Source organism: Alosa pseudoharengus, unplaced genomic scaffold, assembly GCF_046254945.1.
Source record: "Alosa pseudoharengus isolate Yale_2024_CS ecotype anadromous, Long Island Sound unplaced genomic scaffold, YU_APseudo_1.1 YU_APseudo_1.1_scf_25, whole genome shotgun sequence".
Lineage (NCBI taxonomy): Eukaryota > Metazoa > Chordata > Actinopteri > Clupeiformes > Clupeidae > Alosa > Alosa pseudoharengus.
In genome coordinates this window covers 164,227-176,606 of record NW_027468696.1, presented here as the reverse complement: position 1 = coordinate 176,606, position 12,380 = coordinate 164,227, and the positions used below count along the sequence as shown (strand labels likewise).

At 39.0% G+C, this 12,380-nt stretch overlaps 2 long non-coding RNA genes across 2 annotated transcripts; both read left to right on the top strand.

The window, feature by feature from the left end:
- Positions 1-2,023: 2,023 nt before the first annotated feature.
- Positions 2,024-3,859, top strand: LOC143099152 (uncharacterized). The gene is made up of 3 exons (XR_012981409.1): positions 2,024-2,100; positions 3,397-3,505; positions 3,595-3,859. It is a non-coding gene; the product is annotated as an uncharacterized LOC143099152 (long non-coding RNA).
- A 127-nt stretch (positions 3,860-3,986) lies between these two features.
- LOC143099153 (uncharacterized) lies at positions 3,987-4,357 on the top strand. The gene is made up of 3 exons (XR_012981410.1): positions 3,987-4,049; positions 4,142-4,238; positions 4,329-4,357. It is a non-coding gene; the product is annotated as an uncharacterized LOC143099153 (long non-coding RNA).
- The last annotated feature ends 8,023 nt before the right edge of the window (positions 4,358-12,380 follow it).

Genomic DNA, 12,380 nt, shown 5'->3' with positions numbered 1-12,380 from the left:
CTAGTTCACTTAAAATGCTGCAGATGGTGTGTAAATTGAAGTTTCCTTCTTTTAATTTTACCTTAATTTTACAACAGTAAATCAGGTCTTCCTAAATCACCTATACAGCTCTAGTGTTGAACTCATGCACAAGCAGATATTAACTCATGCACAAGCTGATTTAAGTCTGGTTTAAGTGAACAAGAAGCAGATGCGGCTAACTCGGGTTAGTAGAATAGCTTCAGCCTCATGTTAAAGTTGATGCTACTTCAGACAGGCTTACCGTAAAACTTCAAATAATCGCCAAGTCCCTAAGAGACGCCTGTCTCTTTTAAACGCCTGGTGTGGCTACAGGTTTGGGTTAAAGGCCGGTCTCTAGTAGAGGCCTGGTCTGTTTTTTAGTTTCGGGTTGTATTTAATCTTCTAAAACCCGTCAGATTGTTTGTTTAAAGATTCACAATGACACGAAACCGTTACAGAAAGGAGGTTACAGCAGTGTGAATTAGATGTTGCACGTCGTTACAAGCCGTCGCAAAGCATTCACATGTCTGGTCCAGGGATGGAAATTAAATATTTTTTCTACCTGCCACTGTGGCTGGTGGATTCCAAAATCTACCAGCCACTCAACTTTTTTACCAGCCACTAGAGAAACGGCATGAAAATGTGATATCATGATTATAGTAGGCTACCCAAAATGATTACTGTAATCGGCATTATTGCAATATGACTAAAATATGCTGAGTTTTGCCCTAAACCTGTCCTCCAAGCACAGTAGCAACAAAACTAAAGGTCAACAGAACCACATTCATATGCTATAGTGTCTTGTCATAAAAGTGGTGTGGCTCCTTTAAGACTCCGTTTGTGTGAGTTCTGGAGCATCCTATAATCCAACTCTCCAACTTGATCTAACTATACTGTACATCATCTGATTTAAATATTTACAGGTATCAAGGCTATATTTAACATTTAGCATTTATTTTCTATTTGGCCCGTAATGAAATCATGCACTGAACAATTTAAGCACAGCTCAGCTTTAAGAAACGTAATATCCCCACTAACACAAAACGTTAAGGGAACGTTCGGGAACGTTAGTGTATGGTTTCCTAAAGGGTAGTTCGAACCAAACCAAAAACTAACGGTTAGGGAACGTTACCTAAGGGTTTCTTAACGTTCCTAAACGTTAAGGGAACCAACCAACCAAAACGTTTTCCTGTGGTTGCACAGTACCTTCACACAACGTTCCCGTTTAGTTGTTATTGGTTGTTTTTGGTTGTTCTGAGTGCACCCCCACGCCAGTAGGGGGAAGACGCCTGGTCTGCATTCAGAACCGATTGCAGTTTCACGTTGGATTAAACAAACAATAATACTTCGGTAAATAAAATATAAAATATTTTTATAATAGTTTTCTGCTATCACTAGAATACATTCAGAACATGTTTCATTTGTTCCTGTAGCCTACCATTACCATTTTACATTCACACATTTTACATTATTTGCATTCGAGGCTTCTGATTAGGTGGCAATGACGTCAATGGTAATGCGTCTCTATTCATTCCAATTCCATGCCGTGTTAAATGTGTTGGCATTGTGTGATTGATTGCGCCTCTATCAGCTTTAGAAACTGGAGACAATAACAGCTATAGTCGATACTAACACAAGCTCCATTTCAGTTTTTGAAGTAAGATACAAAATGTTTGCAGTCACTTGATTTAGATCCACTCAAATGATTGGTCTTATAAAATCTAAGTAAGGTAAACATCATATCAAGATAATATTTATTTTAGGCTAATATCAATTTTACTAAATAAAAAATATATACTTTTGTGCTTTTTTTTACGTATTAGGTGAACTTTAAACAAAAATCTATCAATAGAACACTTTTCACAACTAAGAAAATTCACTTCTTTCATTTCACAATTCACTTCAGTTCAATCAGACAGGCTCTCCCCAACACGTAGGCCTACCCCCACGCCAGTAGGGGGAAGACAGCGCCTCTGCTTTCAGGTGATCGATTGAAGTCTTGTCCTGACTTCCGTAAATCGGAGAATTCCGTGATTCTTGAACGCCGCTGGAAGAAGTCTTGGAATGGATTACACTCGTCTTGAATTCGATTTCACGAAAGTAAGTGAAATATGTTACAGTTTCATGATGTAGGCCTAGTGGTTGTAATGCAAGAGTTTGAGGTTTAACCTTAAGTCCTTTCACTTGTAGGGCTTTGTTATATTCTGATTCTGCCAAGTTTGTAATTTACCAGAGCACATTGCTCGTTCGTCTTTGTTTGAGCTGTTCTCAACGTGTTATGTTTTGCAGCATTGTATGTTTTGTGTCATCGTGTTAACCTGCTCGCGTTGATGTTACAAATAATAGCACTAGGCTACCGTTTCTTTTAATTAGTTTTAGTGTACAGTCAGTCCTTTTAGGCTAGTCACTCGGCAGCAGTGGTGTAGGCTAGTGGATATAGTCCTACTGTATGTAGCTGGATCTAGGCTACTGTGATGTAGGCTAGTTAGCTGTAGTGGGTAGGCTATACTGTGATCAACCCCAAATGTATCCTAGTCTATTTTAAGTGGGTATACTGAGATGGTGATGCTTTTTAAGTTGGTATAACCTACTGAACAGTCCTGCATATGTAGGCTACACTAGAGCCATAGAGATGGCTATAGATAATGTCAGAGAATGTCTAATAATCCTTAGAAGGGCTCTGATAATGTATAGGCTACAGTACACTGTCGGCGGCCATTTTGTAACACAGTTGATCGGATAGACGATTCAAGTGAATAGACCTCTGAATTTTGCCTTCAAAAAGCTGAGATCCGGTAGCCTATCTTGCAATTTTTGCTATGGGAAAATAACATGGGGAGAGAATTATTGCACTCTCCCGGGGACGAAGAAGTCTGAAATGCAGACATTTTGCTCAACACACGTTTGTCCTCTGCCTTCGAGTGGTAGGCTAACTGTGATCTTCAACAGGCCTACGTTAAGACAGCAACTTAGATTTTTGCTACCCCAGACCTAACTTGCAATGTAACTTGTCATAGGTAGTTAGGTTAAATTAACACCCTGATCTCCTTATAGGCAAAGATGGCAGTTTTGGTTCCTTTTTGTAGGCAAACTTCAGAGGTCTGTTGGGAAGCATACAGGAAGGGGCGGAATGTGTGTAGTAGGCTATACACAGCTGCCATACTGGCTTTACAAACTAAGCCCATGCATTTCTATGGATGCTGTGTCTCCCCATTAGAAATTCTCTGGGCTACAATACAAAAATCAAGTCAAAAGCTGGGCCAAATATCCAGTCAAGAAAATCTGGTTGTGTACAGATGACTGATTGCTACAATACTATCAATAATAGTTTTCTCTATATGGAAATACTGCTTTGCTCTACTACTGGCTCACAAAAACGTTGTTCTCTTAACGTAGATTCATACACCAAAGCTATGGAAAAATGTCAGCGGCTGATGGACACTTCTAGCATTGAGGCGGAAGAAGATGTGAGCGTCCACAAAAGGCAGTGCATGGTCACGTGATGGTAAGACCTCTTAAATACAGACTACATTATTTGCACAATTCAAATATTCTTTTTGCAATCAGTGCAGATTGTATGGTCTTTTATTTCAGATGAATCCGTTCCGCAAGCAAGAAAGCATTCCAGGATGGTGCGTGTGCCTGGAAGCCCTGTCTGTAAGTTAACATTTATACATGTATTATTTAAGAAAACCAGTTGAGTCATATTTCCTACCATGGAACTACTGACATTCATGTTTATTAACCTAGTGCATATCATGTTACTGTTCTGATGTATTTGTCTCTTCCTGCCTTTTATTAGGTCAGCAGATGTCACTGCCTCCACCACCTGCATGTGAGTTTTTCTTTTTAGCGATTGTTTAATGTAACAGCATAGGTTTATCTTTTGCAAATGTCATGTGCAAGAAACCTACCATAAATTAACTGACCAATATTCATATTTACTTTCTTTTTAGATGAGTCAACACCACACAGGCAACCAGCTCATTGCCCAGAGCTGGATGGGTCTATTATAACGCCTGCCACTTCATCTTGGGACCCAGTTGAAGGTACAGTGTCTTTGAATTTTCCATTTCCAAGTAAATACAATTTCATGACAAGGAACTTGAGAGTAAGTAACTTTTTTTGTTGTTGTAAACAGCACAAGTGACTCATCACACAGAGGGAGGTGGCTTGGCTGAGCTGCAGGAGAGGAGGAACAAAATGCCCTCCATCCAGGACTTGGGTGCCAGTTGAAGGTACAGCGGCTTTGAATTTTCCATTTCCAATTAAATGCAATTTCATGACAAGGGATTTGAGTGTAACTTAACTTTTTTGGTTGTAAATAGCAGAACACGTCGCACAGAGGGAGGTGACTCCTCGCATAGAGGGAGGTGACTCAGCCATCGAGATGGAAATGAGAGGTAAGAAGACTCGCTTAATTTGTTTACATATGTAATTTTATAATGTATAACAACTAACACTATCAACTTTTCCATAGCTGTGAGGACATCCATGGTCCGCATGGCACAGCGAATCGACTTGATTGAGGGCAAGATCGAGGAGGTGCTCAGCCTCTTAAGGGGCTCACAGTCACTTCCCTCTGGTCCGGTTGAAGACCTTTTGCTGTCCCCCTGCTCGACAGTCACCGAGCTGCAAGACTTGGACCAGAGTCTTGGTAACCAGGAGAGGAGGAACAAAATGGTAATTAAATGGCCATAGTCCTGCCCTTAAGATAAACACTATGTAATTGCATAAATTCAAATCATTATAACTGAACTGACTTACAATATGAGATTGTATAAGCTCTCCACTTTCTATATGTTGTTCTATATAATTTGTATTTCTATGTTTTACAGCTACTTTTCTTGGCGTCCCTTGGAGGGTTGACTCCAGGTGCTGCCATCCGTCGTATGCTACGGTGGGTGGCAACCAACAACGTTCTAAAGGAGTACAGCCTGCGGGGCAGGAAGGCCAAGAAATCCTTTCAGGACCTAACCCTCTGCAGGGTTTTAACAGGCAGGTGTTATTTTATTGTTCACATCAGTATTATGCTTAACTTGGCTGATAAGAAGTTTTAATTTGACTTAACTTTTCTCATTTGTTGATTTCTACTATAGCTGCGGCCCAGAAAAACTTCCCTGCGCTAAATGCTGCAGAGGCGGAGGACCTGATTGGGCTAGCACTGAAGTTTGCCCCACACAGACGGTAAATTGAAATTTGTTCATAACAATCAAAGGAATGGGAAAACTACTTTTTTTGTGATCAGAAAAAAAAGGGTTGTTAGTAAGGCACTTTGTCTTGTTTTTTTCAACATGTTCATTCTTAGTATGACATCAAACTTTTTTTTTTCTTTTTAGGCAAGCTGAGGACTGATCTTGTTGAGACTCGACTCGGACTTGAAGGACTGGAGCTCTATTTTTTTTTAATTATTTTTAAAGCTTTTGTATTTTTTTGTTGTTGTATTAAACCTTTTGTATTTTTCTTTAATTAAAGCTATAGTATTGTCTATCAAAGCTATAGTATTTTTTTGTATTACAGCAATTGTATTTTTTACACACAAAAACAACCACACACAGGAGCAGCTTCTTTCGCACTGTTATCACTCTGTGGATAAGTGGAGTCATCCCCACTTTGACCACACCTGCACATTACTTACTTTATCATTCCAATATACGTCTTGCACTCTACATTTGCACTATTACTTTGCACTCAACAGCCCACTCCATGTGTACTTGTATTGGTATTATGTCTTTGTATATTGTGTTGGTATCTGCCACAATGTATATTGTTGTCTATTGTACAGTGTGTCTATTTGTTGAATGTAGCACCTACCAAAGTCAAATGCCTTATGTTAATATACTTAGCTAACACTAAGTCTAATTTATATATATATATATATATATATATATATATATATATATATATATATACAGTGAGGCCTTTTATATTGTTTTTTTTGTCTTTTGATAATTTTATATTAAAGTTATAAGTTCCATCGATTTTGCCTGTTCATTCTTTCCTGCTAATATATAATAATGCATTCCTGCTCGTGCTGTTTAAAGTAATTGGTATGCAAAGGTTGCAATGTTAGGGGAGGGTTTCCTAAAGGTTGCAATATTTAGGGAAGGGAACGTTCCCTAAATGTTAGGGAACGTTATGGGAACAGTTAGGGAACGTTAGGGGAAGGTTTTTTAAAGTTTGCAACGGTTGGGGAACGTTAGGGGAAGGTTCTCTAAAGTTTGCAACCTTTAGCTAACGTTAGGGGAACGTTCAGGGAACGTTTTATATAACCAAGAACTAACGTTTCCGGAACGTTCAGCAAACTTTCCATGGGAACCAAAACTTGCTCAAAAACTAACCTTAGGGTAACGTTTGGGAACCAAAAACTAACGTTTCCGAAACCAAAAACTATGGTTCCCAGAACGTTTTGGAAACCATAAATTGTTAGCTGGGTATGCATGCTGCTTAGCATTTTGTGAAACTACATTGGAAAAACTCTGGTTGTACAGTTATCTAGGCGATATTATTAACATTTTTTTTGTATTTGGCCTTATCATATATGACAAAAGCCCAACGTTGGAGACCGTGTAGACATTTGCTTCAATTTCAAAACCGGATTACTCGGGAACGGCTATAACTTGTATAAGGGAATGCTTTACACCTTTGCGTTCGGTAAATTCTGCTGTTTATTCTGATACGGTTTGTAATTTCTTTGAATGAAAAGTTTGTGAGATATTCCATCACGACGAATGGGTGTGGAGATGTCCGTCTGTCTGCCTCATAGGTCTAAATAGCAGCATGTCGCGGGCCGGATTAAAATACCTAGGCCTACGGGCCAATTCAAAAGAGAACTATTTACGTGAGAATATTAGCCTGTGAAGATATAACGCAGATCCACAGATCTCACTAGATTTATGTCTATGCAGTCATCCTGAAATAATCTAGCAGTGGCACATGAGAGCATAGTGACAGTTTCTTAATGGTAGTGAAGTGAAAGTGAAGCGTTGCACCAGTGCCTATAGGCTATGCTGCGGTGGCGGCTCACTACGAGTTGTAGAACTTCAAATCAGCGCGATTTACCCTTATAGGCTGGTAACGTTAGGCTACATGATCCCTACAGACACTTTCTTATTTTTAACCGTCAATAAGTGTGAAAATTAGACCGGATCTGACTATTTGTGGTACGCTAGCTCTACCCGCCACAGTGGCTGGTAAATTGACCAAATTCACCCGCCAGCGCACAAAACTACCCGCATTTGGCGGGGGGCGGGTGGTTAATTTCCATCCCTGGTCTGGTCACAGTTGCAAGGTTTTAGAATGTTGCATCAAGTTGCTGCTCACCTCGTTGCGAATCTTGGGTGTGATTTGGGCTTAAGTATGGCGCAGACTGCGCACGTTATGATTAGATGGCATTAAAAGACTGCGGTGGGGAGAAGAGTTCCAAATTGTATAACTTTTTTTCCAATATGAACTATGCCTATATGTCCGACTTCGTCATCGTTCAATTCATCCCTTGTGTTTAAAACTTGTGGATAGGCCGATGGTAAGCTTGTTTTTATGCTGGCAACAAAACCAGAACGGTTTGCGAACGTTATTCTTTATTCTAAATACCATGGCGATAAAGAGAAAGAAGTCAGAAAAGGAATTTACCTTAGACTAGGCTATATCAGAGCCCGTCTACGGACATTCTCTGGTTATATAACCTACTGAAATAGGTTAATGATGTAAAGTCAAGTGCGCTTCTATGGGACTGGTGTGTGCGCGCACAGTTTTTATTGCTGAGTCGGAGTGGCAAGTGCTGCGCATAGTTGCAGTGGAATGTGGCTGCCCAGGGCATTATACAACTTCTCACTCTTAGACCTACTCATACACAGCGGTGAAATGGCGTATTTAGCTGTCTAAATTCGAATCATATGCTGGGGAAGAAATCGTTGGACATCCATGATTATTTTGTTATTCAGCACCCCTGGTCAAAAATATGTTCCCGCGCGCCTGGAAGTAGGCTATGATTTGAATGTAGACTGTTGTCAAATTTGGCAAATACAAAACGGGAGAAACAATATGGTTCATGCTCTCTCATGCTGTTTCATTCGTGCTGAAAAGGAGGGAGAATTAAACATTAAGCACGTTCCACTTTTGCATAAATAATTCCTGAACGGTTTGGGTCAGGGCTGATAATGCAACTGTATTTGACAAAGGACCGATATAGGCTATTTGCTAGTGACAAAATATGAGCTTTCAGTGTGATACGATCTCTTTGTAGATTATGTTTAATTAAAATGTGTTCCATCTGTTCTGGCTATCCCTGCTATTTGGATCTTACTGTATCTCACTCAATGAACAACATCTCAACACTAAATGAATGATGATCCGTAATTGTCAACAGATAGCCTAGTCATATAGGTAGACATTCAGTGTGTTTGAAATAATTAATTCGATAATATTTTCCATCTTTGCAGAGGAAAAGTTTTGTGTAAAGGGAATTAAAGGCCTGTCTCATATAGACGCCTGTCTCTAATACTAGCCGGTGCAGTTTGGCGATTTGGGAAAATAAAAGCCTGGGCTATTATTTGGAGTTTTACGGTAATCATGTTGGTTGTTATGTTGGTTGCTAGGTTGTCATTTTGAGAATGGTTGCTAGGCTTTTGCTTGGGTACTTTAGGTGGTTGCTAGGTTGTTGCTAGGGTACTTGTGATGGTTGTTATGCTGGTTGCTAGGTTAATCATGTTGGTTGCTAAGTAGGTGGTGGTTTAATATAGCTGTCTGTAGACATAGCTGATGACAACTGACAGTTGGAATGGCTGAAGTTGTTATGGTGGTTGCTAGGTTGACATTATAGTGGTGGTTGCCATGTTGTTGCTAGGGTAATTAAGTGGTTGCTAGGCTGGTTGCTAGGGTATTCATGTTGGTTGCTATGTTGGTTGCTAGGTTGTCATTGTGGAAGAGGTTGAAGTGTTGTTGCTAGGGTACTTGAAGTGGTTCCCGGGCTGTTGCTAGGTTAGTTGTAGTGGTTGCTATGCTGGTTGCTAGGTTAATCTCATTGGTTGCTATATTGGTTGCTAGGTTGCAACTGTGGGAGTGGTTACTATGCTGTTGCTAGGGTATTTGACATGGTTGCTAAGCTGTTGCTAGGTTAGTTGTGGTGGTTGCTATGCTAGTTGCTACGTTAATCTCATTGGTTGCTAGGTTGTAATTGTGGAAGTGGTTGCTAGGCTGTTGCTAGGGTACTTGAGGTGGTTGCTAGGCTGTTGCTAGGGTATTTGACATGGGTGCTAGGCTGTTGCTAGGTTAGTTGTGGTGGTTGCTAGGTTAATCTCATTGGTTGCAATATTGGCTGCTAGGTTGTAAATGTGGAAGTGGTTGCTAGGCTGTTGCTAGGGTAGTTATGGTGGTTGCTAGGCTGTTGCTAGGGTATTTGACATGGGTGCTAGACTGTTGCTAGGTTAGTTGTGGTGGTTGCTAGGTTAATCTCATTGGTTGCAATATTGGCTGCTAGGTTGTAAATGTGGAAGTGGTTGCTAGGCTGTTGCTAGGGTAGTTATGGTGGTTGCTATGCTGTTGCTAGGGTACTTGAGGTGGTTGCTAGGCTATTGCTAGGTTAGTTGTGGTGGTTGGTATGCTCGTTGCTAGGTTAAACTCATTGGTCGTTATATTGGTTGCTAGGTTGTAACTGTGGAAGTGGTTGCTAGGCTGTTGCTAGGGTATTTGACATGGTTGCTAGGGTGTTGCTATGGTACTTGAGGTGGTTGGTAGGCTGTTGCTAGGTTAGTTGTGGTGGTTGCTATGCTGGTTGCTAGGTTAAACTCATTAGTTGCTATATTGGTTGCTAGGATGTAACTGTGGAAGTGGTTGCTAGGCTGTTGCCTGGGTATTGACATGGTTGCTAGGTTAGTTGTGGTGGTTGCTATGCTGGTTGCTAGGTAAAACTCATTGGTTGTTATACTGGTTGCTAGGCTTAACTGCGGAAGTGGTTGCAAGGCTGTTTAATATAGTTGGAATGACTGAACAGTTAAATAGGTGGATAGTTTAAATGGTTAAATTATTTGCTAGGTAGATGAGGTTTAATATAGTTGGAATGACTGAACTAGGTAGATGAGGTTTAATATAGTTGGATAGATGAGGTTTAATATAGTTGGAATGACTGAACAGTTAAATAGGTGGATAGTTTAAAAGGTTAAATTATTTGCTTTGTAGATGAGGCTTAATATAGTTGGAATGACTGAACAGTTAAATAGGTGGATAGTTTAAATGGTTAAATTATGTTGTGGACAGAGGAAACAGTTGAACAGGATGTGTACTCTTAAGAGAATGAGATTGTATGCTTAAAGCCTGAGAAACTGACAGTTGATGCAGGTGGCCAGAACACCTGGCAGAAGATTCTAATTGCTATGATGTCATAAACGGCCAATGTTAAGTCTATGGGGAAATTTAGCTAACTTCGCTAATCATTTTTAACAGTTATGCTAACTATACTAACTAGCATGCTAACATGCTAGCATGCTAACTATGGTCACCATGTGACTTAGCTAACTTCGCTAATCATTTTTAACAGTTATGCTAACTATGCTAACTAGTATGCTAACATGCTAGCATGCTAACTATAGTCACCATGTGACTTAGCTAACTTAGCTAATCATTTTTAGCAGTTTTGTAAAAAATGCTAACTAGCATGTTAACATGCTAGCATGCTAACTATGCTAACCATGTGACTTAGCTAACTTAGCTAATCATTTTTAGCAGTTTTGCTAAAAATGCTAACTAGCATGCTAACATGTTAGCATGCTAACATGCTAGTATGCTAACTATGCTAACCATGCTAACTAGCTACAGTGGGTAGGAGTCATAGTTGATGACAAGTAACAGTTACAATGGCTGAACAGTTAAAAAGTTCAGTAGTTTAAAGGGTTAAATTGTTTAACAGTGAAATGGGGAAATTTTGATTAGTTTTTAATTAATAGTTTAAAAAGTATAAAAGTTACAAAGTTGAAAAATACAAAGCTCACATGTCCTAAGTAAGACCTACGTAACATAGTTTGAATGAAGTTTCTACGTTAAACGGTTGAAGCTGCATTAAGTGCGTTAGAAGAAGAATAATAATAACTAGAAAAGCATTTCCTGAAGGAAATACAGTGCATGAAAATGCAAAAAATATGATGTAAAATATCATACAGAGTAAAAACAAACTATATTGGTTGCTAGGTAGATGAGGTTTAATATAGTTGGAGTGACTGAACAGTTAAATAGGTGGATAGTTTATATGGTTAAATGATTTACTTGGAAGATAAGGTTTAATATAGTTGGAATGATTGAACGGTTAAATAGGTGGACAATACTTAACTTAGTTAACTTAGCTAATGCATTTTTAGTAGTTAGCAATGCTAACATGCTAACTATGTTAACCATGTGACTTAGCTAATCTAGCTAATCATTTTTAGCAGTTTTGCTAACTATGCTAATTAGCATGCTAACATGTTAGCATGCTAACTATGCTAACCATATGACTTAGCTAACTTAGCTAATCATTTTTAGCAGTTTTGTAAAAAATGCTAACTAGCATGCTAACATGCTAGCATGCTAACTATGCTAACCATGTGACTTAGCTAACTTAGCTAATCATTTTTAGCAGTTTTGTAAAAAATGCTAACTAGCATGCTAACATGTTAGCATGCTAACTATGCTAACCATGTGACTTAGCTAACTTAGCTAATCATTTTTAGCAGTTTTATAAAAAATGCTAACTAGCATGCTAACATGCTAGCATGCTAACATGCTAGCATGCTAACTATGCTAACCATGCTAACTAGCTACAGTGGGTAGGAGTCATAGTTGATGACAAGTAACAGTTACAATGGCTGAACAGTTAAAAAGTTCAGTAGTTTAAAGGGTTAAATTGTTTAACAGTGAAATATTGTAGTGAGGACTTTTATTTTGAAACAGTTTTTGGCAGAGGAAGCAGTTGGACAGGATGTGTAGTCTTAATAGGGCCAGTTTGTATGCTTAAAGCCTGAGACTGGCAGTTGATGCAGCTGGCCCGAACACCTGCCATAGGATTCTAATTGCTTAACGGCCGTATTGTGATGTCATAATCATAATGTTAAGTCAATGGGGAAATTTTGATTAGTTTTTAATTAATAGTTTAAAAAGTATAAAAGTTACAAAGTTGAAAAATACAAAGCTCACATGTCCTAAGTAAGACCTACGTAACATAGTTTGAATGAAGTTTCTACGTTAAACGGTTGAAGCTGCATTAGCTGCGTTAGAAGAAGAATAATAATAACTAGAAAAGCATTTCCTGAAGGAAATACAGTGCATGAAAATGCAAAAAATATGATGTAAAATATCATACAGAGTAAAAACAAACTATATTGGTTGCTAGGTAGATGAGGTTTAATATAGTT